Raw genomic sequence first — 26450 nt, 5'->3', positions numbered from 1 at the left:
GTGTCTGGCAGAGTCTTTAAACCCGACATTGTAATCGCACCTCATTGTTCTTTAGGCATGCATGGTACCTGTATATACTTATAATCAATGTTCCCTCTAATTTATTTCCTCTGTGTGTGGCAGTGTAGGTTCGCTGCACGCTGCAGCCATGGCTATGTGTGCCAGGAACCAGAACGCCTGTGTGTGCAGTGCCAAATATCCCTTAAAACTTTTGCTTAAAAAACTGAAAAGACGGTGCATTTCCACTCATATTAGTTATTTGGAGTGAGAAGGATAGCGGAGGGATAGAAGGGGAAGAAAGGTTTGCATTCATATAGCATCTGTTACCCCTAATGGGTGTTGAAACGCTTTTGTGGCAAGTAGCACGCTACTACGAAACCCATAAGGTATTAGTTTTGAAAATTAGTATAGTGAAATATAAAGTAATTTGAGTGGTGGATATGTTATTCAGTTATTTGGATAGAGAAGGGTAGGTGCCAGGATAGAAGAGGGAAAGAGGTTTGTATTTGTATAGCGCTTTCTACCCCTGATGGGGTTTTGAAGCGCTTTTTTCGGTGAATAGCACACTACCCTGGAACCCATAAGGATTCATTTTGAATTAGAATACTGAATTATGAAAGTAATTTGAGTGGTTCCATGTTAGTCGGTTATTTGGATTGATCAATCTATTATATTTATTAACGGCTGAGTGGGTACAGTGATGAGAGGTCTGTGCTGAAAATTCTGCTTCACGAAGCCGGCGCTGTGGCCAAGCAGTCTGTCCCTAGCCCTCTTTGTACGCTTTGGGGTTAGGCATTTACCTTGCATGGATGGAGTGTGTACTTCTTGTTCACTTATTTATGGATCCTTTTTGGCTTTAGTAAGTGTGGCATGTAGATGGGGGCATCACTCACTTTCTGTAATAACATCCATCCCCGCCTTTGTTGACCAGTTGTTGAAATAAGACCGCAATAGCAAACTGGCCATGAAGCCAGTCACTGCTGCAGCTGAACATATTATAGGCCTGATGCTTCCCCAATTAACGCACAATTCTTTCTTGTTTTATTTTTTTGAATTTTTATTTCACGTTTTCACAATATTAGCCACTTCTACCTGCAAAGACCATTTAGAACTTAGTTCTGGCTGTGAAGTGTCCAAGATGGGAGACAAGTTGACCTTTCCTAAAATGCCATGTATCACCAATCTGAGACTTCCAACCAATATCCTGCCCTTATGTTTCACAATTCCATGACTTTATCCACCTTTAAGTTGCTGTATCTATCTGTGGTGTCCACCAGGCTCTGTGAAGCAGAATTTTTTGCCCACCTTTAGACACGGTGATGGCAGGGACAGCGTTATGAATTTGTGCTCTATTCATGTAAAGCTATGCAAGATGCTGTGTTGAAATCCGGTGGCAGAGTATTCTATACAAACTGAACAATCTGGCTCCCTGTTTCATTCACAAAGGTTCAGTGTATCTATGCTTGCATACTTGAATCTGCAAAGGGAGTGCCAGAAAGGTCCCAGCATTCGCCAAGACACGAATTATCACAGCTATCACTTTTCCAATGTGTTAAAGGAATGTGGAGAAAACATAGTTAATGTCTTTTAAAAAAATAAAAGGGAACCTATCAACCTCACCTCCTCCCTTACTGAGCTGCAGTAGGGAAGCCGTCCCCCAAAAATTATAGTCTTTGGCTTGTTAGAGGAGTTTAGTTAATTGGAAACCTAATGGCTCGGTGTTGACAGTCCTCCAATCTGAACTGTTCGCAAAATGAATATCACTTTCCATAAGTTGTTATCAATAGATTGAACAACTGTACTCTACAACTGAATTATTCTTTTATGCTGGCAGCTTGGGGGGTGTTTGTCCTGTAAAGGCGGGCATTTGTGGAAGACATTCCTGGGCCTTTCCACGCTGCCACAAAACTCCTTTACTAGATGAGATACAACCGATGTTGTGTCTCATCTAGTACTTTTACTGTTTTTTTGTAAATAAAGCTTATGTCATTGAGTGAAATAAGTGTTTGGTATCCCTGTTTGCATTACCATTAGTTGGATCAGATGTTCAGTCTTTAGGACTAGATTTGGGAAATGTCTGTGCCACCAATGTGGTTTCATGTAGATGTCCCACGTTTTTTTTTAAATGAGGCTAGCTGTGTATAGAATGTAGTATTCTTAGAGCATATTGCTTTGTAGTACCTTGACCCATTTTCATAGGTCTAATACTTGTTTTGTTCTTAGCTCGGAATAAAGGTGGACCACCCATATACTTATGCTGTGCAGCAGCCGCTCCTTAACTGAGCACCAATGCAGGCAGAGTGACGTGCCTTCTAACTGAGCCGATCACACAGTGGGAGGGTGAGTGGGTGGTGTTTGAGGACTCGTCCAGCTGATGGTAACTTTGGTATCTGGAGCAGGTGTACACCTAGAACCAAACCCGTTTTTTCACAGAACAACATGTGTTTCTAGCTGTGTACAGCACAGTTTAAACTTTCAGTCAAAAAGCTCTTGTGAGTATTTGTGGAGATGGGGTTGAGACTGCTGGAGCTCCCACCTGGATGAGGACATCCAAAACTCTTGACCCAGCAACGTAAGAAGCCATGGGCCAGGGGGTGGTTGAACTTCCCCCTTCTACTCCGACCCCACTGACATCATCTGCGGAGTACCCCAAGGATCTTCACTAAGCCCGATGCTCTTCAACATCTACTTGGCCCACATCGCGGCCATCGTCAGACAGCACAGGATAAGCATCGTATCTTTTGCAAACGACACCCAACTCATCCTCTCCCTCGCCAAGAACCCAGGAATCACCAGACTCAGCTTCCAGGAAGGAATGAGAAGCATTGCAACCTAAAGCTCAACTCCGAGAAGACCGAGGTCTTCATCCTCGGACCCTGCACATCTGTCTGGGACAACACCCGGTGACCCTCGGGAGCCCACCCACCCCTACAGACCACACTTGGAACCTCGGCAGAATCCTCGACTCCTCCTTCTCCATGACACCGTCGCCTCCACCAGTTTCAACTGCCTCTGCATCCTCCGCAAGACCTTTAAATGTATCCCCCCAACAGCAGAAAGACCATCACCCACGCACTCATTTCCAGCAGACTAGACTACGGCAACGCCCTCTATGCCGAAATCAACAAAACTCTTCTACGCAAGTTCCAAACCATGCAGAACGCCGCAGCCAGGTTCGTCCTAGGGACACCACGTTAGGAACATATGGCTCAATGCCTATGAAGCCTCCACCGGCTCCTCATCAAGAAGAGGGTCACCTTCAAACTCCTCACCCATGCCTACAAATCCCTCAACAACATCGGACCCAAATACCTCAAGAACCGAGTTTGTTTCCACGTACCCAAGAGGAACCTCCGCTCCTCTGACCTTGCCCTCGCAGATGTCCTCCACATCTGCAGAAGCGGAACCGGTAGGAGAGCTTTCTCCTACATCACAGCCAAAACCTGGGACGAGCTCCCGGTCAACATCAGATGCTACTCAACCCTCCACACGTTCAAGACCTGGTTCTTTGACTGACCCAGGGCTGCTCCCCTCCCCAGGAGAGTAGCTCGCTCTATGAACCACTGATTGATTGACTGATGAGTGGGGCATGTTTACGAACAGCTAAGGCAAGGCAAATGACCATGTGTTTGACCGGTGTGTCAGTACCTTTTTTGGAGATTTGTTTTTATAGTAAAACCCACTCTTCTTTCACTGTAACCCGCTACCAGCAAGGGGAGTATGTGCGCCTGAGAGCCACAAGGCCGAAGAGAAGGTGGACTTGTAGTGTGTATATATCAGTTTGCAACTTACTATTTAAAAAAAAAGCTTTCCTCTGGCGGTGAAAATATGTTCATTACTAATGCAGACAAATATAAAAGTAGCCTCAAAACCTTGCAAAGAGAAGTGTGATGCTGGTGCAGGCTTGGTCGATTAGAGTGTATAATCTAGTATAGTGAGCAGCTCCAACCTTTAGAAAACAGGCTGGGTTGAAGGGGATGTAATAACCAGTTTCAGGAACTGCTGCAAACTTTAGGGAACCTAGGTTATCAATATACATTCATAAACGGTTTCCAGTGCCAGTGCTCCTGTTCTTTCACCTGTGCCATTTCACTCTCTGTAGCTACCATGTTCTCTCTTTCTCAGTTTTTCTCTTTCTGAAACCCATGCTGCTATTCTCTTTCATGCCCATGATCTCTCTTTTGCCCATGCACTGTCTGGGTCACCGGTACTCTTGCTTTCTCTCGAGTATTGTGCATTCATTTTTTCATGGTGCTTGCGTGCTCTTTCTGTGTCTGGGACTTGCTTTCTCTGGCACTCGTATGTGCTGTCTCAGCCTGACTCTCTCGCTCTCTTTGTGAGTTCTTCCCCCCTTATGTTGCTGGGTTAGGTAGTTAGCCACAAGGTGATTAACTAGTACAAACATGGTGCATGTGGGTGAATTCTGCATGTCCATTTGTTCTGTACCTCAGCTTACCCTGACATACACCCACATTTAACATTGTGTTGGGCACTAAAATTAAACTAGTTACGTACTCCCTTAGCCCCAGTGCAACATCTCTCCCAAAAAATAAGGGGACCCCAAAAGAAAAGCAGAGTCTCAAACAAAACATGTGCTTTAGTACACGCCGTGTTTGAGACTCTGCTTTTCTTTTCTTAATTGTGCACAGCTGCTTGGCTGATTGTGACCCTTTGAGATAGTATTCTTGTGAATTGCAGCACACACGGGTGCTGCAATAACATGAATGCTAACTCAAAAGCCCACAATCAGCCCCGCAGCTGGGCACAATTAAGAAAAGAAAAACAGTGTCTCAAACACAGCGTGTGCTTTAGGTGTCATGGGACGGGGTAGATTAGCTAGGAATGAGATGTTCCATGTTTGGGAGTTGTACTATTCCTGTTAGATTGCAGATGTAGTTCAGCAGAGGATAGGCAGTAAATGTGCAGGCTTGTGATGTGAGTAACCCAGTGCTCTCATGGGTTCAGTATCCTGAGGCATTGTGCTCTGGAGTTGTTCACAGCCTATACCAGCAAGGTTTGGACTGCTCCTTGTTGAACATGATGCCGCAGAAGCCCATTTCAATGATACCACATTCATACTGCTCCATTCTTAATGTAACTGATGGAGAAACTTGTTTATAACATGTATTGCTGTTGATAAACATGCAGTGCATACTTCTTCTATATAGTGTTGGGCACTGGTGTCTGCAAGTTGTTTTTCTTTGAAGAAGTATTCGGTCTCAAGATATCTTGTGACTTCTCCCTTAGCTCACACTGCACCAGGACTAAGGTTTCCCTTAATTGTTTTTTTCATCATTGAGTTCACACATCCAGCATGAGCTCCAGGCCGTCAGTGACCCCTTCTTCGCTTCTTTAGGCTCCGCTCAATGGACATCTGGAGTCATCGTCAGAAGAAAAACTATTTCAACTCCAGTAACTGTGTCTCTTTGGTTCTGACCTGCACCGAAGGGGTTCCTGCCTATGACTTGGGTCATACTGAGAATAACTGAGAATAACTGTTGGGGGAACTGAGCGCAACATTGTGGCAACAAATGATGAACGAAATGCTAAATAATCAAACATTCACCACCTGTCAAGAGAACTGGGATAAATCCCTTGTTCCTTTGCTCACTTCGCCACCCCAGTTTGGACTCCACCATATGCAAATCACTCTTGACCCTGATACTCATGGGAACAGTCCATCTCAAACTGCCAAGCCAGATCATCCCTGGCCAGAAAAACATCCTGGGACCGGTTTCGGGGGAGCACACCACAGCATGGAGACCCTGTCAACATTCCAGACATATTCTGCTCTTTTGACATCGACAAAGCTTCAGAGGAAGGAGGGGCCAGTCGGGCATTCCAGCAGCCTTAGAGGTACAAAGCCTTTAAGTTTCAATGTTGGAGAGCTCCAGTGTTCACAAAGAGGCTGTAATCCCACAGCCAGTCCAAGGGCCCAGTACGAAAACCATACTCCGATCCCCTATTCCTCAACCCATATCAAAGGATCGACTCTGGATTGACCTCAAAAGTTGTCTCAGCAAGAGTCAGAGCACCGCTTCTGAGAGAGTCGTACTGTGAGCCCTGAGCTGAGCTGCAAAAGGCATTGACCTTCAGGTTCGGCTCACAGCTCCAAGACTTCTTGACTCCGAGTGACCCCCTCGACTTCTGAAAAGCCTTTGGCCTGTGCGCTTAGCCTCTGCACCTGTTGATGCCAGCTTGGCCCAGACTCTCCAGTAAGCTCCAAAGGTCTTTGTGCCAAGATCAGATTTGAGTGAACACTCGGTACCATCAGCCTCCGAAGGGGACTGATGTCAGGCAATATAACATATACATACTCCCTTCCACAGGGAAAATTCGAACTAGGCCTCCCTCGCAGAAATATCCTAACACTCTACAGCCACACTAGGGAGAAAGAGAGAGTTAACCTTTGAGGAGCATATATCTGAAGAATTACAGTTCTATTATATTTCAAAGAAATGTTGGGATAAAAGGAATAGTCTGCCACTCTCATTCCACCAACGTTCACGCTGTGTTTGAGACACTGTTTTTCTTTTCTTAACAGTGCACAGCTGCGGGGCTGATTGTGTGCCTTTGTGTTAGTATTCATGTTAATTGCAGTGCAAGGGCTGCAATTAACATGAATACTAACTCAAAGACCTACAATCAGCCCCACAGCTGTGACCTCCCAAAACCCGGCGCCACAGGAATGACCGTTTTTTGGGCGGCTCGCACTATAAAAGCAGCTGCGCGAACTGTCTCAAAGGATGTGCTTGCTGAATACACCACACTGCGCACTTGTGGGGACTAAGGTGCGAGCACACCCGCACACGCAGGTTATTGGGAACAGTGCTTTTAATGTGTAATAATTGTATGCAAGGTAGTGACATGTGTGGTAAAGACTTATCCGTGTTATTGACATGCTTGGTACAGATTTATGCGTGGTAATGATTGCGTGCTAGGGGTATTGTGTGGTTTATACTGCATTGTAATGGTTGTTTCCCATCCCTTGGTCATTGTTCCAACATGTTTAAAACAATAACAAAACACTTTATTGACTATAGAGCTTATTTAGGCTTTGGCAGACAAGGTACTCTGCTACAGATGTGCAAGAATTGCCCTTTCTTCCAATCAGATATTCCACCACCTCGCTTTAGAATCCGGTGAAACATCATGTTTCAGCTTGCAGTGTCCAGATTGCTCCACCAATCAATCAATCACTCAATCAGTTGTTTGTTAAGCATGACTACTCACCCATAAGGGTCTCAAGGCGCTGGAGGGTTCGGGCGGGGGGGTTAGCAGGCTCCAGTCCATCAAGGGGGGGTCTGTCTAAGAACCAGGTTTTGAGGTTTCTTACGAAGATGGGAAGCAATGTTATCTGTCTGAGGTGGAGCAAAAGAGTGTTCCAGGCTCGGGCCGGGAGGAAGGAGAAGTAGCGGCCTCCCTATCTGGTCTTTTTGGTCCTCTGGGATGCGTGGAATTTGAGTCGGCTATTTAGGTATGCTGGTCCAGTGTCATGGAGGGCCTTGTGGGCGTGGGTGAGCATCTTGAAGGTGACTCTAGCTTTGATGGGGAGCTAGTGGAGTGTGCGTAGATGCTGGAATATGTGGCAGTTTCTTGGCAGGTCAAGGAACAGTCTTGCGGTGGCGTTCTTGAGGTTCTGTGGCTTGCGGGTGAGGTCTTAGTTTATTCCGGCATAGAGAGCGTTGCCGTAGTCTAGTCTGCTGATGCCCAGGGCATTCATAAGTGACGGTCTTTCTGTGTTCAAGGGTATCCATTTGAAGGTCTCACGTAGGAGGTGGAGGGTGTGGAAGCAGGAGGACGAGACTTAGTTGATCTGGTGTTCCATTTTGAGCTCTGAGTCCAGATTGATTCCCAGGTTGCGTGCGTGGTCCGTGGGGGTGGGCGGGCCGGGGGGCCACCAGGTGTCGTTCCATGCATTGGGGCTTTGGCCCATGATGAGTACTTCTGTTTTGTTGTTATTTAGTTGTAGGCAGCTGTTGAAAAAAAATAGCGTCTGGCAGTATTGGCTTCTTGGATAGGGAGAGGATGAGTTGGGTGTCATCTGCTTATGACACAATGTTGAGACCGTAGGTTCTGATGATGGGGCGAGGGGAGCCATGTAAACATTGGAGAGTGTAGGGCTGAGGGAGGACCCCTGGGGGACTCACCTGGTGGTAGGTGTAGGGTCGAAGAGGAAAGGGGGAGTTTGACCTGCTGTGTTCTGCCGGAGAGGAAGGAGCGGATCCAGCTGAGGGCCTTGTCTTGGATCTCTGCGTCATGGAGTCTGCATATTAGGTTGCGGTGAGAGACTGTGTCGAACGCTGCTGAGAGGGCAAGGAGGATGAGGACTGCTGTTTCTCCTTTGTCCAGTAGGGTGCGGATGTCGTCTGTTGCAGTGAGGAGGGCGGTTTCTGTACTGTGGTTCTTTCTGAAGCCGGATTGGAAGAAGTCGAGGATGATCTGCTCTTCGATGAATGTGGCGAATTGGCTGTTGATGGCTTTCTTGATGACTTTCGCTGGGAATGGGAGCAGGGAGATGGGTCTGTGGTTTTTGAGGTCTGTGGCATCCGCAGAAGGTTTCTTCAGGAGGGGGTTGACCTCGGCGTGTTTCCAGTCATCGGGGAACGTGGCGGCTGCCAGGGAGCGGTTGACGGTGTGGCAGAGCATGGGTGTGATGGTATCGGCGGCTCTGTTGAAAATGTGGTGGGGCAGGGGTCTGTTGGGGCCCCTGACTTGATTGACTTAATCGCCTTCAGTGTGTCTTCGGAGGAGAGGGTTGTCCAGTTGTCGATTGCTGGCTTCAGGGTGTTGGGTGGTTGGTGATGGTTCAGTGTGTGGTTGTCTTCGTCGAAGTTGTCGTAGATGCTCTTGATTTTGTGGTGGAAAAAGGTGCTGTTTGTCGCAGAGGTCTTGTGAGGGAGGGATGTTGGTGGACTCGCTGGTGGGTTAGGTGAACTCCTGGATGATGTTGAAGAGTTCTTTGCTGTTGTGTGTGTGAGTGGAGATTCTGTCTTCAATCGCCTCGTTTTTCTGATGAGTTGGTGGTGGAAGTTGGTGGCGGCTCTGAAGTTGTTGTAGACTTCTGTGGATTTGTTGTTCCTCCAGGCCTTTTCGAGGTAGTGGCATCTGTGTCTGGACTCACAAAGTTCGGTGGTAAACCATCAGGCTTTCTTGGCGTGGGTGTTGCTGTTTTTCTTGAGGGAGCTAAGGTGTTGGCGTTGTCAGAGAACCATCTGTGCAGGGTTCAGGCTGCGGTGTTGGGGTAGTCGTTTTCCATGATGGTTGGGGTGGAGTTGCTGAGTGATGAGGTTAGCTGGTCGTCGGTGATTCTGGTCCAATTTCTTGGTGGGATAAGGTGTCTGTGGTTTGTGGGTGTTCTGAAGGTGAAGTGGACGCATCGGTAGTCATCCATGGGAGTTCAATGGTGTGGTTGAAGGTGATGAAGTTACCTGTTGTGAAGAAGGTGTCGAGGGTGTGCTCTGTTGAGTGCGTGGGTTTGGTTACAATCTGGTGGAGTCCAATGTTGTGGAGGTTGTCCAGGAGGGATGTGGTGCTGGGGTCCAGTTGGTTGTCGAGGTGGAAGTTGAGGTCTCCCAGTACTGTGTAGTTGGTGGACGCAATGGCATGCGAGGAGATGATGTCCATAATGGAGTTGGCGAAAAGACAGCAGAGTCCAGTGGGACAGTAGATGAGGGTTCCTCGGAGGGTGGTGGTAGGGCTGGGCAGTATCTTGAAGTGAAGGTGTTCCATCAGGTCTGTGGAATTGTCAGGGACTGTGCTCAGGCCGAGGTTGAATTTGTGGACGATGGCGATTCCTCCTCCCGGGCGGGTGGGGCGGTCCTTCCTGGAGATCATGTATTCTTAGGGAATGGCGATGGTGATGTCCGGTCCTGAGATGGTGTTGGTCCATGTTTTGGTGAGGAACGCTACGTCAGGGATGGTGTCGAGGAGGTTCCTGATTTCGGTTGTGTGTTTGTGGAGGGTACAGCCGTTGAGGACGTCGGGGAGGGCTGGACAGCTGGGAGGCGGGAGCAGGGAGGCAAGCATTGGTCATGCTGGGGGGAGGTGCCACGAGGCAGCAGTGGCAGGGAAAAACAGGCAAAATAGGCAAAAAGAGAGGAAATAGTGCAAATGAGGCAGTGAGAGGTGCCAGAAAAGTGGGTGAAAGACACAGGAGAGTGGGTTGGGAAGATTAAATCAGTGAAAAACAGAGGAAAGACACAGGGGGGAGTGAAAGAGGGAGATTGAAACCCTTAAAAACGAATGAAAATGTAGGAAAGACACAGGGGGAGTGAAAGAGGGAGATTGAAATCAGTAAAAAAGAGTGAGAATGGAGGAAAGACAGAGGGGGAGTGAAAGGGGGAGATTGAAATCAGTGAAAAAACAGGTAAAAATGGAGGAAAGACACAGAGGGGAAGTGAAAGAGGGAGATTGAAGTCAGTAAAAAAACAAGTGGAAATGGAGGAAAGACACAAAGGGGGAGTGAAAGGGGGAGATTGAAATCAGTAAAAAAAGAGTGAAACGAAGGTAAAATACAGAAGGAGAGTAAAAGGGGAAGATTGAAATTAGAGAAAACAAGTGAGATCGGAGGAAAGACACAGAGGGGGAGTAAAAGAGGGAGATTGAAATCAGTGAAAAATGAGTGAAAACGGAGAGAAAGAGCGGAGTGAGAGAAAGGAGACTGAGGTCCACTGGACCCCCAGGTATGATGCGCAGGTAAAACCTGCGCGTGGAGGATGGCCTCGAACACCAGCACTCGAGAGTGCACAGGCTTGGGGAAGGCCTCACCTGATGGTGGAGCTGCGAGGTGGGATAGCAATTTCACTGACAATAAGTCCACTCCACCAGCAGAAACATTCATCAGATGTCTCAATGGTATTTGGGCCATTGTTCTAAGCACCTTCCTATTTAGAGTGGCTGGTCTTATATACTTGTTTTCCGTTTTGGGACAGCCAAGGAAAGTCTAGCAGCCCCAAACTAGAAAAAATACAAATAATCCAAACATCCTAGGAGAATACTCTCAGAGTGTCAGGAGCGTTCATTTTTATTTAACATTTTCAAAAAGTAATCTCCTGCTTTGGAAGGTTATTTTTGTAAAACAAGAAATTCTAATGAGTGGCCATATGAAACATGGTACTTGCACAGCACTTTCAGTGACATCAGAGGTGGCTTTTCAGCAGGCATAAATATATCCTCCAAGCAGGTAGCGCTTTGTAACAATGTGGGTGGTAGTCCACTAGGCATCAGGGGTTATTATTTCCAACCTTCTGGCAGACAATATTCCAACCACAAATTTAAGGAGCAAATTTACAAGTCCCTTTGTGTCGCTCTTGCACCATACATCATGGTGCTAGAGTGATATAAATTATAAATGAGATTTCTGAAGCCATGCAAGGCCACCTTGAGTGTCCATTAGTGGCTTCATAAATCTTGCGTAACGCATCGATCTATCAATCAGGAAGAAATTTTAAGCACGCTACTCACCTGTGAGGGTCTCATGGTGCTGGGAGGAACAGCTCTGGTTAGTTGAAGAGCCAGGTCTTGAGGGTCTTCTTGAAGATGTGCAGTGTGGGGGCACACCTGTTGTCGATCGGCAGTTAGTTCTAAGTCTTGGCCATGATGTAGGAGAAGGTCCTTCCACCTGTTCTTGACCTGCGGATGCGTAGGAGTTTGGCAAGGTCAGCGGATCGGAGGTTCCTCTTGGGTACGATGAAGGAGATTCTGTCTTTGAAGTATTGGGGTCCCGTGTTGTGGAGGCATTTGTAGGCATCTTGAAGGTTATTCTTTTCTCAACGGGGGATGCCGAGGACGAGCCTGGCTGTGGTATTTTGTATGGTTTGGAGTTTGCAGAGCACAGATTTGTTGATCCCGGTGTAGAGGGCATTTCCGAAGTTCAGTCTGCTGGTTATGAGTGCGTGAGTGATGGTCTTCCTTGATTTGGGGAGATCAATTTGAAGGTTTCTTGGAGGATGTGGAGGGTGTTGAAGCAGGTGGAAGCAACGATGCTGACATGTCGAGTCATGGAGAAGTAGGAGTCTAGTATGATGTTTTCCTGGAAGTTGAGGCTGGTGTTGATGGGGTCTGTGGTGAGGGAGAGGATGTGCTGGGTGTCGTCGGCATAGGATACTATGCTGAGTCTATGCTGTTTGGCGATGGAAGCGAGGGGGGCCATGTAGATGTTGAAGAGCGTGGGGCTGAGCGACGATCCTTGGGGTATTCCACAGTTGATTTTCGTGGGTTCGGAGAGGAAGGGTGTAAGTCTGATTCTCTTGGTTCTGCCGACAAGTAAGGAGCGGTGGGAGACAATGTTGAAGACTGCAGAGAAGTCGAGTACGATCAGGGCTGCGGTGTGTCCTTGGTCTAGGAGGGTATAGATATAGTCTGTGGCTGCAAGTAGAGCGGTCTCTGTGCTGTGGATGGTGTGAGAATCCAGATTGGGAGGGGTCATGGATGGAGTGTTCTTCATCAGTTTCTTTAGCTGAATGTTGACGGTCTTCTAGGTGATTTTGGCTCAGAAAGGGAGGAGGGAGATGGATCTGTAGTTCTTGAGGTCCGTGGGGTCTGCTTTTTGAGTAGGGGTCTGACTTCTGCACATTTCCAGTTGTTGTGAAAGATGCCGGTTTCGAAAGTGGCATTGATGGTGCATCGTAGTTTCGGGGTGATGGCGGCGGTGGCTCTGTGGAATATGTGTGTGGGCAGGGGTCAGTGGGGGCTCCTGAGTAGATACTTTTCATGGTCGATGTGGGGTGTCGGTGGTGACTGGGGTCTCGGAGGACATGGTTCGCTGGCTGGCAGGCATTGTTGGAGGAAGGGGGTGGTTTCGCAGGCAGGTGTCTGGTCGTAGATATTGTTGTAGAGGCCCTTGATCTTCTGATGGAAGTAGGAGCCAAGCTTGTTGCAGAGGTCCTGGGAGGCGGTGATGTCCATGGTTCCACTGTAGGGTTTGATGAATTCCTGGAGGATGCTGAAGAGTTCATCCGAGGTGCTGGTGTTGGCGTGGATCTTGTTCTGGATGAAGGTCCTTTTGGTGGTTCTGATGCATTGGTTGTATTCTGTCATGGCATTCTTGTATGTGGTGCGGTCTACCAAGGATTTGCAGTTTCTCCAGTTCTTCTCGAGACGTTTTTAGGTGCATCTTGATTTCTTAAAGGTCGGTGGTAAACCAGGTGGTTTCCTGGGGTGCTGTCTGTCAGGATTCCATAGGGGGTAAGCTCGTCTGTGCAGTTGGAGATCCATCTGTGGAGTTCTTTGGCTGCGAAGTTGGTGCTGGCCAAGGTGGCGGGGGGATCGCGGTTGAGGGTGGAGTTATGTTATGTTATGTTAACCGATTCTTCTATAGCGCGGCGGCTACTCCAGAAGGAGTGTCCCGGCGCTTTGGCGAAGAGATCTTGCTCCAGTTTCTTCACGGAGGCCTGGGTGCAGGTTTGGGCACTGTGGGTTTGTTGACATGGAAGTGTATGCAGTGGTGGTATGTCCAAGGGGGTTCTGTGATGTGGCTGAAGTAGATGTTGTTACCCCCCTCGAAGATGGGGTTCAAGGGTTTTTCCTGCCTTGTGGGTGGGGGTGGTGATGAATTGTTTCAGTCCAAGGTTGGTGAGGTTGTCCAGAAGGGTGGCGAAGTTGCAGTTGCTGAAGATGTTGAGGTGGAAATTAAGGTCTCTGATGAGTATGTAGTCCATGGAGGCAATGGCTTGGGGCGCGATGAGGTCAGCGATGGAGGTGGTGAACGTAGTTCGATGTCCAGGATTTCTGTAGGCGAGGGTGCCTCGTAGGGTTGTTCTGGGACTGGTCCGGATCTGGAAATGGAGGTGTTCGGTGGTGGGGGGATGTCGCTTGAGCTGGAGGTTGTGAGTCAGAGGGAGCTCTTGTGTGTGATGGTGACTCCTCCTCCTGGGCTGTTGGGCCGGTCCTTCCACTGGATCTTGTATCTGTCGGGGATGGCGGTGGCAATGTTGGGGACGGATGTAGAGTTGGTCCAGGTTTCTGTGAAGAAAGTGACGTCTGGTGAGTGGATTCCGAGGAGGTCCCAGATCTCTCGGTGTGTCTGTGCAGGGAGTGCATGTTGAAGAGGATGTACCTCAGGGCTTTGGATGTGTTGGTGTTTGGAGGGTGGGTGGCGGCCGTTGGGTTGTAGACAGTGATGACGGTCAGGTGGCAGTGACGGAAGGAAAACTTGCCATGGGTGGCGCTTGGTGTGGACAGCTGGCAGTTGTTGTTTCTTCCCGGGTTGAGTGCGAGGAGGGCAGCTAAGCTGTAGCGGTGAGTGGGTGGAGATCCAGGGTTCCAAGCACTGATCACGGTCGGGTCACAGACGGGCACAGATGGGCTTGCCTTTGGCACACCAGCGGCACACCCGCTGCACGTGGCCACACAGAAGCCGTCATTAAATAGGGAAGGGAGTCACAGTTGGGATGCATGAACAGAAGGCGGGCAGTGCTACAGGGGCAGCAGCGGCAGGAAAACGGGAGATGAGGTGGGCAAGGGGGACAAGGGCAACAGGAAAAAAACAGTTCAGGCACAAAACAGTACAGTGCAAAAAATAGTAATAAACAGAACACCTGTGCAGAACGCAGCACCAATCTCTGCATTGCATTGCTCTGCACAAGGAAGGCATTTCCGTGGGCATTGTGTGGATGTTCCCATGTAACATTTATGGATTGTGATGCCTTGTCAGATTTACTAGTGCCCTGGGAATGCACCAAAATCATATGCCTCTCCAGGTTAGGCGCAACAAGGAGATATATTTTTGTTTTTCCTCGTTTTTTTCTTTTTGTATGTGTGCTGCATTTACCCTCAGGTTACACCGTGCCTAGCCCTATCGATTGTGTGCTAATTGTACAAGTATTATGAGGCAAATCCCATTATCTTGGAATATAACTTTTAATTTTATATACCGAATTAGGTTGCCTGCCCCCCCCCCTCTCGGTCCTGATGAAGACCCCGCAGCAAGGGCACAACTAATCCCTGCATTAGAGGGTCGAAACGTTGACAACTATCTACTTCACCATCAACTTCACTCCAACATTTATTTCATTTATTGTTATATGTGAAGGATGACTCTGTAATTTAAGTGTGATGAACCTTTGGTCCACTATACTGTATATGATTCGGGAATACAGTCTCCTTAATATATTGATTTTACTGTCACGTATTTATGTCTATCACTTTATCCTCACCTGAGCACTTACCTTCCCCTTGTCTCTCGGGGCACTGTACAACCAATTGCATTATTGATTTGGTCTTGTATATATTCAGTACATCCAGTCCCATTGTGAATAAAACAATGTGGACTCATTTATTGTTTGTTTAACTTATTGTTTGAAATTATACACAATACTTTACACTAAAGCTGGGACCCCTCCCTCTCAGTACCTATTGAACCCAGGTCCCAGTGACCATGTTTGGGTAAACCCTCCTTTTATACCCTGATGAAAATCCCGTCAACACTGACCGGAAATGGAAACGCGTCAGCATTTCCTATACTTTGCCACAAAGGGTTTTCAGAAAATTCTGGACCTCCGGAGAGGGCACATGATGTAAAGAGCACCCCACAGAGTAGTATTTCACCCATGTGGCTGCAGTTCCATTAAACTCGCCAAGTTAAAGGGCTTCTTTGGAATTGCTTTGTATTACAAGTTGAACCAATGTTATGCTGGTGTAATTCTATTGAGTTTTTTGTATTATGTTTGTTCACGTTTTTGATTACATTTGACAGTACATTTGAATTGTGATATTAATAAATTTTTTCCCTCATCACTTTGTATCCTTTCACATATTTCACATGTTTTGTATTTGTGATGTAGTCAACTCAGATATAAGAGAAATGTTTACACTAAATGTGTGGAACATGCTAAGAACTGTGATTTAAACACTAAAAACATATGAACTTAACAGTCTTTGTTTTTTGATCACCAAAAATAGAAGAGTGATGGACATGTCCGCTATGTCAATGATGGGTTGCCGATATGTCAGCAGTAGCCAGACAGTTGTGGAGCATGCATGCTTTGTCATATATGGGTCATCAGTAAAACCTTGAAAGTCAAAGTTGAGCAAACATTATGCCAGGGCGTGACAACCATATCTGATAGTCTCTATGCAACCATAAACCCGAGGCTGGGGTCCAACAGCAAACATGCTTAATTACACTCTTGCATAAATGTGCACACATTCACACACACATACACGCACACCCACACACACACACATACACACACAAATATTTCAAGTTTCCTCCCCTACTTGGTGGATGGTGGTGATGACCCATTCTCAATGGATCCATAATCCTTTGCTCTTGCCACATCTTGAAAGGGGCAGCACCAGCAGTTCATTGGAGAAATAAGATTTGAGCCAGGATCCTGCAGTCATGTGGTGCTAGATAGAACGGGAGCAGCTGGCTGCAGCTCTCTGTCTTCTGCACTTTGAGGAGGCTGAGGTCTCAAGAAGGAGGACCGGTTGACTGCTGCCCCAGACTCTGTGTCTCTAACAGTTGCAGCCAAAGAGAGGAGGAGGAGGTACGGCACTGGACGGTGAGCTAATCTCACATCAGGGTCCTAGGTGAGACGAGTGCTCGACCTGTACCCTGGAAAAGACTCACCTTTTGTCAACGCTTACCTGTCCTCATAGCTGCCTCACGGATACCCACTTTGCATGAGAGATTACGAGTCTAGAGGCGTCTCCCACCCTCGCATGGCCACTGAGTGTTTCATCAATGCTTTGCTGTATGCCTACTGCTAGGCTCGGCAGCAAGAATGGAGGAGACCAGTTTACCGTCCGCCTTCACTTCAGGCACTGCCCATAGCCCACATTAGCCAATTATCCCTCTGTCATTTAGTCAATATTTGTGTTACAACCTAGTATGTGCGAGAAATGCATATCTTCTCTGCATTGTTTTTCATTGCATTCATGGAGTTAGGTCATCCTTGCAGATAAAATCGTGCTTTTTAACCTACTCAGAGATATTTGCTTTATGGAACTTTTGCAAACCATACATCTCTTTCACACTTTTTAAATTAGATTGGTATGTGTTAGTCGTGTCTTGTTTTTTTATTGATGCCCCATTTATTTATTTTTCTAAACTGCTTCGTTTGCTTCATCTGTTTTTCCTGTATTGAATCCAGGACCAAGTTTGTATAAAGCCTTAAATAAAAAGCAAGCAGTACATTTCCTGCCATTGAAGCTAAAGTGGAGTCATATTATTGTGGCAGTGTCAATTGATAATCTCTCCCTTTCTTGCTTTGTGTGATCCAAGCTCTGACATTTTAATGACTGTGATCCTCGCCAAGTTATTGGATATGGAAAATGGCAAAGGGAAAGCAGTTCCATTGTGATTGAACTAATGAAATCAAAGACAATGTTCAGTAGGACGTTTCTCTCTATCATAGACTTTTGTCTGTACTTCCTTGATGAGAAAAAAAAGTTTAATTAGTGTGAAATTGCAAAGGCTCAGATGGCAATATTCTTCATTCCAATTCTAAATGAAAGTAATATTTCATGCACGATCATAGTTAAGATCAACATAACTTGACAAATGTTCAAACATTCTCGAATAAAATGAGGACTTAATATTGGTTGATCCCGGTTGGAATTCACAAAATGTGATAAGGATATAGTTTTATATTGTCTCGATTCAAGGTGCGTACGGTGTCGGGTGCATATTATTTAACTGTTTGACTTCTTTGACCATGTTTAAAATTCCTCACAAACAAAAAACGTGGCAAACAAAATCGAGTACCATGCTTTTAGTCTTTCACAAAATATATCTCTACTGCAACCCCCCTCCCCCCCAAAAAAGTTGCACGCTTGACCTTTTCCTCCTTCTTTGGTCTGCAGATTGATTCCTTGGGTAAAGTCAAGCTATCCCAACTCACAAATAGGTTTACAAACCCTAGACAGAATCCTCCAATGACTTTCCCTTTGAGTCATAAGAAAAAGCAGGGCCGGCTTTAGTGCTAGTAAGGCCCAGTGCAGTAATATTAGTTGGTGTCTCCCAGGCCCTGGTGATATCTTTCTCCACGGATTCTCTCACTACCACCCTCCAATGATGCCCCTCTTTTCCTCCTAGCTGCACTATCTAATGTATTTAATTTCCTATATAACATTACCCATATCAATGTAGGGTGTCAGAGAGCTTTACATCACACACATATAGGGGGAGCGGTGTGGCGCCACGGCCAGGGCGACTGACGCTGGATGCTGGGGAACACAGTTCGATCCCCGGCTCTGGCGACAGGGGTCTGCCCAGTACCATGCGAATCTGGGCAATAGCTCGCTTAATCTTCCCAACGGCCCCCAGCGCCTTGAGACCCCTTTGGGGGTGATTTGTGCGCTATACAAGTACTAGATTTTACATTTACTATGCAGAGACAGTAAATGAATATATCAAAGTGTAGGAAATGTTACATAAGATAATGAGGGCCACAAGGTCTAGGAGTGACATATCAACCATATTGGTAGACATTATACATTAAGAGAGATTCATCTGAAGAAATGAAGGGGCAGAACAAAGTTGCTGTACTGTGTTGTGTAAAAACGAAGGAGCACAACAGTGCCAACTCTACTGAGACATGGAGCGGTAGCACTTTACTTAGTACTGTCTTACCTTAGGCTGCACACACGCTTGCCCATAGTGCAAGGGTGTTACGAGATGTCAATCATAGGTTTTGTAATTGAAGATACCCCTTGGTTTTGTACTGGAAGAGTACAGTACAAGGACAGTATCCAGATATCCAGTCCGGTGCAAAGGTTGATGTTTTGACAAGGTTTAACACTTTACCTATTTGTATGTGTGCTGAACAGCAATGTCTGATTCAAGGAGATTTAATTTCTTGACACAAATCTCTTACTCCCAATGAGTAGTTAATAGGGATCAGTATTAAAATCCATGGGTGGGCGCACGGCAATGTCCATGTACCACCTGTGATATGTCCTCTTGGCATGAAGCAGCACAAATTAGAGCAGAATGGTATTTCATGTTACTTTAGGGTTACTCTTCAACACAATTCAAGATTTGCACTGGAAGTAAATCCCCAAGCAACCCTTTAGCTAGGTCTGTGTTACTTTTGGGATAGAAATGCAGCACAAAGTGTTCGGAAATCTGCCTCACAAACTCAGGATATAAAACGTAACACAGCCATTGGGATTGTCTGTACTAATAAAAATGTATTACTACCCAAAGGGATGATATCTGATTTCTTAAAATGTAGATGTAAATTTGAGAATTAGCCTATTTTTGATTTTGCCTATTATTCTCTATAGTCCTCTTTCTGAGAGCCATCATGGTAATGACTCTATCCATTCAAATAAAATTGGTTGCATCTGCACTTTACTTTTCCTGCATTATACTTCTGAACTTTTGTAATAAATGTTCATAATTGTTTTTAAATGTCATACCAGAATTCACTTATTGAGCCAGTCTTTATATATATATATATATATATATATATATATATATATGTATATATATATATATATATATATATATATATATATATATATACATTACTATGGATTTTGACTTTTTTGATTCAGTATTTATTTGATAATAAAAATACAAGGCAGTCAAAACGTGTACAAGGATTTACTATCCTAAGTAGTGCAAGGGTGGTGTTATTTCCTGTCTTGACAGGTGCAGAATTAACTTATTTCTATCAATTCAATTAAAAAATTCTTTATTTCGGCCAATTTGGCCATAAAAGAGTACAAAATAAAAAGAAAAGGGAAGAAGGGGGAAGGGAGGGAAGGTAACATTTAAAAATCATTTATATACACATGACAATGTTTTCATACAGGCAGAAATACCCTTTCATCTGTGGCTCATTAAAATTAATTAAAATAGCATCAAATTCAGCACACTTGCGTCTGAGCTTTAAGACTAGCAATTCATTTCTAATATTTACGCCTCTTACACCACATGGCTAGCAAAAATTTAGAGAGTGCAAAAACGATAGGGCTCAGTGTACTGGTTTTAAAAATTCTAAAAGCATCCAAGCAATGTTTAAAACCCAGGTTTCTGCACACTGGTAACAGCCAATATTTTCTTGATTTTGTATATGCTGGACAAAAAAAGAGAACATGAAGTGCATCTTCTGAGTCACAGCTGCAGCCCGGGCAAGACTTGTTATCGGAGGCAGTCCACTTGGATGTAATGGCCTTTAGGGGTCAAGTGCCATGTCGCCATTGGATAAAAAGTTTGCGAGCTAAAATCGGGAAGAGAACATCCATGAAGTCCTCAAAATGATAAGCATTTTTTAATTCAAAAAAAGATTTAGTGAGGGTGCCTACATTAGGGGCCGTGAGTGAAAGTTCCAGCTTTTGCCCTCTATAAATTTTGCTGAACATTTTCCATGAGATCCTACCACAGGCCCTATCTGGCTCTTCCCACAAGGGCTGTAGTCCTAAACTTTTAAGTTCACGCTTGATAAACGCAAGCCAGGGAATTTTTCCAACACAGTTAAGGCTCAGGATCTGTTTGAGTTCATCCCTGTAATTTATGAGATCTGGAGTGGTTCATAATCTATGCCAGAACCTTAATGGTTTCAATGTTACCTCTTCGGCAATGGGCATCAGTCCTAAGTCTAACCTGAGTGGTGTTAATGGGGTACTCTGGGGAAGCGATAATAATCGCCTTACAAATTTAGACTCAACTTTTGTGATTTCCGTGGCAGCACAGTGCTCCCATAGCTCACCTCCATATAGAGCAGCTGTCCTTGCTTGCATCTTATACATCTCCAGGGCTGGGCTCACTAGCCTAAAGCTTGAAGAGTTGGAAACCTTTGAGATAGCACCCGACAACTGTGAGAGTTTCATGTGGGATTTCGCCTTTTGCGGTCCCCATGACAAATTTTCATGAAGTGTAACACCCAGGTACTGGAAAGTCGTAACCCTCTCCAGGCATACATCGCCCAGTGATGGATTTGCGCGAGTGGACCCTGGCGGGTTAAAAATCATGAATTTTGTCTTGTCGACGTTGATCTCAAGGCCTCTGCTGCGACAGAAGTACCCAAAACCATTCAGTATCTTCTGAATTCCAATGGGAGATTTGGAAAGTAGGAGGGTGTCGTCCGCGAACATAATCGCCGGCACCCTCCTGCCAGCCAGCCTTGGTGCGTCATTGTCGGGGACGCTGTCCAGATGTGAGATTACCCCGTTAACATAGAGGCAGAACAGGGTCGGTGCTAAGACACAGCCCTGTCTCACCCCCCTGCCAACGGGGAACCTTGGTGACAGCATCCCGTTTTTACCACAGCGGACCTGGGCAAAATTCCCCTCATGTAATCTCATGAGCAGTACTAAAATCTGATGTGGGATGCCCAGCTCATGAAGAACTGTCCACAATTTCCCTCTAGGAACTAGGTCGAACGCGGACCGAAGGTCCACGAAGACCATGTAGAGGCTGCCACCCTCTACCTTTACCGTCTTCCAGTACAGTAGGATCAGTCGGAAAATTTGGTCCATAGTGGACGTATTCCTTCTGAATCCCGCCTGGAAGGGGCTCAGTACATCGTGTTCCTCCATCCACGTCAACAAATGGTCAAGAATCAGTCTCGCAAATATTTGTTGTTGTACGTCAATCAAGCTAATTGGCGTGTAATTGGCTGGGAGCAGAGGTGACCCCTTCTTGAAGATCGGGACTATCTCGGCACCCAGCCAAGTAGTAGGAACTTCCATGCCTCTCGAGACAGCATTAAATACCACAAGGAGATAGGGGCCCCAGATTTCAGGTTGATGTCTGAAAAGATCTCCCGGTAATTTATCAAGCCCCGGGGCCTTTCCCGCTGATAGTTTGCCTATTGCACTTATCACCTCCCCCAGGGTGAACTCCAGGGGCTCCTGCTGGTCTTCTGGGACTTGTAGGTCGGGCAAACTAAACAACACCGCTTCCCCCCCATATAGACCTTTAAAGTGTGCCTCCCATACTGATGACACAATATTCGGTTCTATAGTGGAATTTGGATCACCCGAGCCATGATTAACAAGTGACCAAAATCTGCGCACATCTTTTGTGTCCAGGGCTACCTTCAAGTCCGACCACCTTTCCATATCCCATTCTTTTTTTACAAACCCCATTACATCTTTATACTTCAATCTACAGTCTCGGATCACCGTTTTACTGTGTCCTGCCTTGATTGCTGTAACAAGATTGTACTTTGCCTTCCTGCATGCTGAATTATACCAGGAAGAAACAGGTTGTCTGGGCCTTCTCGTGGGTGCCTGAGGGTAGAAAATTTCAGCCAGGTTATTGATCAATTCTGAATGGATTAAGCTAAGTTCTTCTTTAAATTCCCTGTGAGGATCTTGGGAGATTAAAATTTCCACCTCCAGGAATCGTGGTAGAGCTATATTATAAACTTTAGCTAAGTTCTCTTCCGAACCTACAATTCTACCCCACTTAACCCTGCGCCTGTTGCTGGATAGGGTCAAATCTGTGCCCTGATCATCTTCTCCTGCGTTAACAGGCTCTGCATCTTGTTGCCCTGGATGTACCAACTCCAGGCGTAGGGCATTATGGTCACTATCAGCTCTCTCGACTACCCGGAAGTCAATGACCTTCGACCACATGTCCATCATGATGTAGTCGATTCAGGAGTCTTGCCCCTTTTTGTTATAGGTACACACTGACGGGCTATCAGACGCAGAGCGTCCATTGCAAGCCCTAAGAGAGTTGTTTAATACCAGGGCTGTAATCTGAGTAGCCAAAGGGGACCACACCTTAGGGCGTGGGGATTGGCATTGGGGAATCGCCCAGTAATCATCCTCTCCCAAAAGGGCACCCTCGCTACTCCCAAAAAATGGCTCAAATTGGCAGTTCACATCCCCTGCCACCAAAAGCCTAAAATCCTGTGGCAATGTGCTCAGGAATTGGGATAGATCATCGATTGTGGAAGACTCAAGGCCCAGCCGTACTGGCCTCGAGTAAACATTCACAACCGCCAATCCGTACCCATTAGGCCATTTTAGCATTAGGCACTGCACATCATCTGACTCAGTGGGCACATTCTCCACCACACAGCCCAGGTGAAGAGCAACCCATATAGACAGCCCCCCAGATGGTCTTCCTTTCCCTCCCCACCTTGCAGGTACATGAAAGGTAGCAAATCCCACCTTAGAGTGTTCCTCCCTGGCCCAAGTTTCCTGGAACAGACATAAATTCATCTGGTCTACCAGGGTGCCCCACTCTGTACAATGTAGCTTATTTGTGATACCCGCCACGTTCCAGGATAGTATTTTAATTGATGTCAATGTCAAGGCTACTTTGACAACTGCAGCACTTCCTTGTGTCTCGCCTATAGTTTGTGCCCCACAGTCAGGTGGAGCTTGAATCTGTGGTAGCACACTTTCTCGTGTCACAGGCCCTTCTACCGTATTCGGTGCCCGGGTCTGGGTAATTGAGAACACTCTACCTGGACCACCCTCTACCCCCTCTAGACTTTCAGTAGACTTTGTATGATCCATAGTCTGGGAATTTCCCACCCTCAGCTCCCTGTCCGCATGAAGTCAGTCCACCATTTCGAGGGGACTCAACCTATTGTGGGTCGCTGTGTAGTTTTGGGTAATTAAGTCTCTGTGGCCGCCCCTGGTCACCCTGTGGCCCTGCCTTTGCCTCACCAGTGCCCAATCCGGAGTGCATTCTTGCATTGCGGGTCGGGGATAAAAGAAGGACAGAGGATAAGGTATAATGCTTTTGTCTGGACTATCATGTGCCCAATTGCAGATGTGTTCTACTATGCGCGGGTCCTTAAAATTAACCAGAACACAGTCGCCTGGGATGATTTTTCTACTACGCCCCACCCAAGCTATCCTGCGTACCATCAATACTTCACTTTTAACATTATGTGGTAGGGGCCTATTGAGATTGAGCCATTGGGTCACTTTATTTCTTAAAGACATGTGTGATTCCTGGCCATGATTGCTGATTTCAGGGATACCTGTCAATACCACCACATACGGACTAGTTTCAGGTGGTAGGTCAATTCTTGCTACAACCTTATGTGTTGGATTAGGTAGACACCGACTCCTCTCTGGTTCTTTCGCCACAGGGTCTAGGGTGGGCGCGCTTGGTTTAGCCGCCGGTCCAATCCCAGCACCGGCTCCTACAGCCACAGCTGTCGGGTTGACAATGGTGCTAGGAGTACAAAGCATGGGCGGATTTTGCGAATTGGCAATCCGCGAACTTGCGTATTTACGGATTCGCAATCTGCAAAATCCGCGAACTCTCGCGAATTTCTGCCAGTTCGCGAGGGTTGTGTACCAGTTCGCAATTGCGAGCTTACTTGTCGGCTCGCAACGGCCGCGACTATGTTGTTTCTACGTCTGGTTCATCATCACAGGTTCACAGCACCCTTTGTTTCACCACTGCCACCCTCTGGTACACCCATGCCACCCTCTGGTACATCACTGCCACCCTCTGGTTGGTTTATCACTGTAGATTATGGGGGTGAAAAAAAGCAAGCACACCTGCCCTGCTTCAACTGACATGAATTAATTTGGGGTTGATTAATGTGTCACTGAATTTAAACTTCCAGTCTGGCTGGCACCTGCTTCCTTATCTGTAATTTGCTTTCTGTTGCAGTGCAATTTTTTTCACAGGACCTTTGTGGCCTACTTGTAGCTATTCTCTGAGCCTGCTGTGAGGGTCAGAGCAGGGTCATAGAATAGTTGCAAGTAGGCAAATGAACTCTGAAGGGGCCCCTCAGGAAGCACTACAGGGAATGGTTACTAATGATAAGATTGAACTTTTGCACCTGCTGAGTGCTTTCAGTTTTGCAAAAATCCAAATATCCAGCAGCATCCACAAAAAGTAATCCTTCCAGGTCAAGATCCAAATCAAAGTGACCAGCACATGAAGAAAGCACTGGGAGGAGCCTGCTGGACAGGAACAGGAAGTTGGAGACTGTGGGGCACTTCCTTCCTCCCACCCCCCCCCCCCCCCCAAATGGACTCCTTGCAAAGAAAAAGTGCAGGCAACTGTCAACCTGAGGAGTTATTCTGATAAAAATCATAATTTTCAAGGTTTATGCTGCCTGCTGGTGGATTTCTTGTGCGAAATTGCAAATTTTGCAATCTCGCAATTGCGAGATTGTCGCTGCCCGCCGCAGCTACGTGTTCGCAAGTGTTTACTCCCGCGAAATTGTATAGTATTCTAGTTGGCAAGTGCGACTAAGCAAAAAATCCGCTTCGCACGGATTTTACGAATTTTCGGCAAGTTCGCGAGAGTTCGCGGATTGCGAATTTACCGAAAATCCGCAAAATCCGCGAGCAGAACGGATTTTACGCCCATGCTTAGCTAGGAGGCCCGGCAGTAGAAGGAGAAACAAAACTGGGGGCCTCCACGGACACAGAACAAGTTTGGGATGTATCTACTGACTGCATTTTTTTCTTTCTTTTTGCCCCATTCCCCAGCATAGCCTGTTGTAACTGGGAAAGCTGGGATTCCATACGAGCAAGTCTCTCATCTAAAGGTTCAAGCGCTGTCTTTTGTAGAGACCCCAGTCTCTCTAAGATGAGATCGTCCCCCCCCTTGGCCTCCCCCGTGGGCTGGACCTGCTTCAGAGTCAGGGGTCCTTGTAGATCCACAGGAGACAAGGATGTGTCAGTGTCCAGGCCAATTGAGTCATTCAAAGTAGGACCTCCCTTGATTTGTGAAGATATAGCACTGCCAGACCGGCCCTTCACTGTTCTGGTCTTCCTGTGGCAAGTCACTTTGGTGGGAGCCCACTTCCTCCTATGTTTTACCCCTCTGTTAGTACCCCTAGGTGGGTGATCCGATGATTTCTCGGGTGAGGTAGGTGGGGATTCAGTCTCTGGGAACAGTGTTGTCTCTGGAGATGGAAACCCTATAGTTGAAGAGATATGGCCGTCGTCCTGAGGAGCGTGTTCCAGGACTGGAACGCAGGTGGTATTGGCATGGTTATCGTACACAGGCGTCCGAGCATTTGCAAAGTGGCCCATAGAGGAACGCTTGGCCTTAGCAAGGTCCTGGGACACTCTACGCTCCATGAGGGCAATACCCTGGTCGATCACTGAGTTTGTTCTGAACATGAAATTGTCTAGAGTACCAGTAATCAACCCTCTGTTGGCCAGTGTGTTACTCCTTGTTCCCCGGGCTGCCATGTTAGTGATATGCGAGACCCCCACTGCAATACTTACTATGGCTGATGCCGCAGAAGTTAGGGGAATGGCCTGGTCCGGTCTCTCCCGGGCTCGAACGGGATACAACGGGCCCGCCCTTGGGGCGGAAGTGGCTAGCTGGCGATATCCGGTAGGGTGTGGGCGGGGCTGTGTGCGCTGCTGTCTGTCGGGACACTGGGTCCCACGCGCTGTGGTCAGCCCACTGCTGTGCCTCTGCCGCTGCTTCCAAGGGCCGTTTGCCCGCCTGCTGAGCCCCAAGGGCCGTTTGCCCGCCGGCTGAGCCCCAATCTGTGAGGGCGCTGTGTCTCCCCATTATTTCTATCTGTTCGTCTTTTACAGCA

This window comes from Lissotriton helveticus, chromosome 6, assembly GCF_964261635.1.
Source record: "Lissotriton helveticus chromosome 6, aLisHel1.1, whole genome shotgun sequence".
In the NCBI taxonomy this organism is placed as follows: Eukaryota; Metazoa; Chordata; class Amphibia; order Caudata; family Salamandridae; genus Lissotriton; species Lissotriton helveticus.
Note: the sequence above shows the minus strand (reverse complement) of the source record.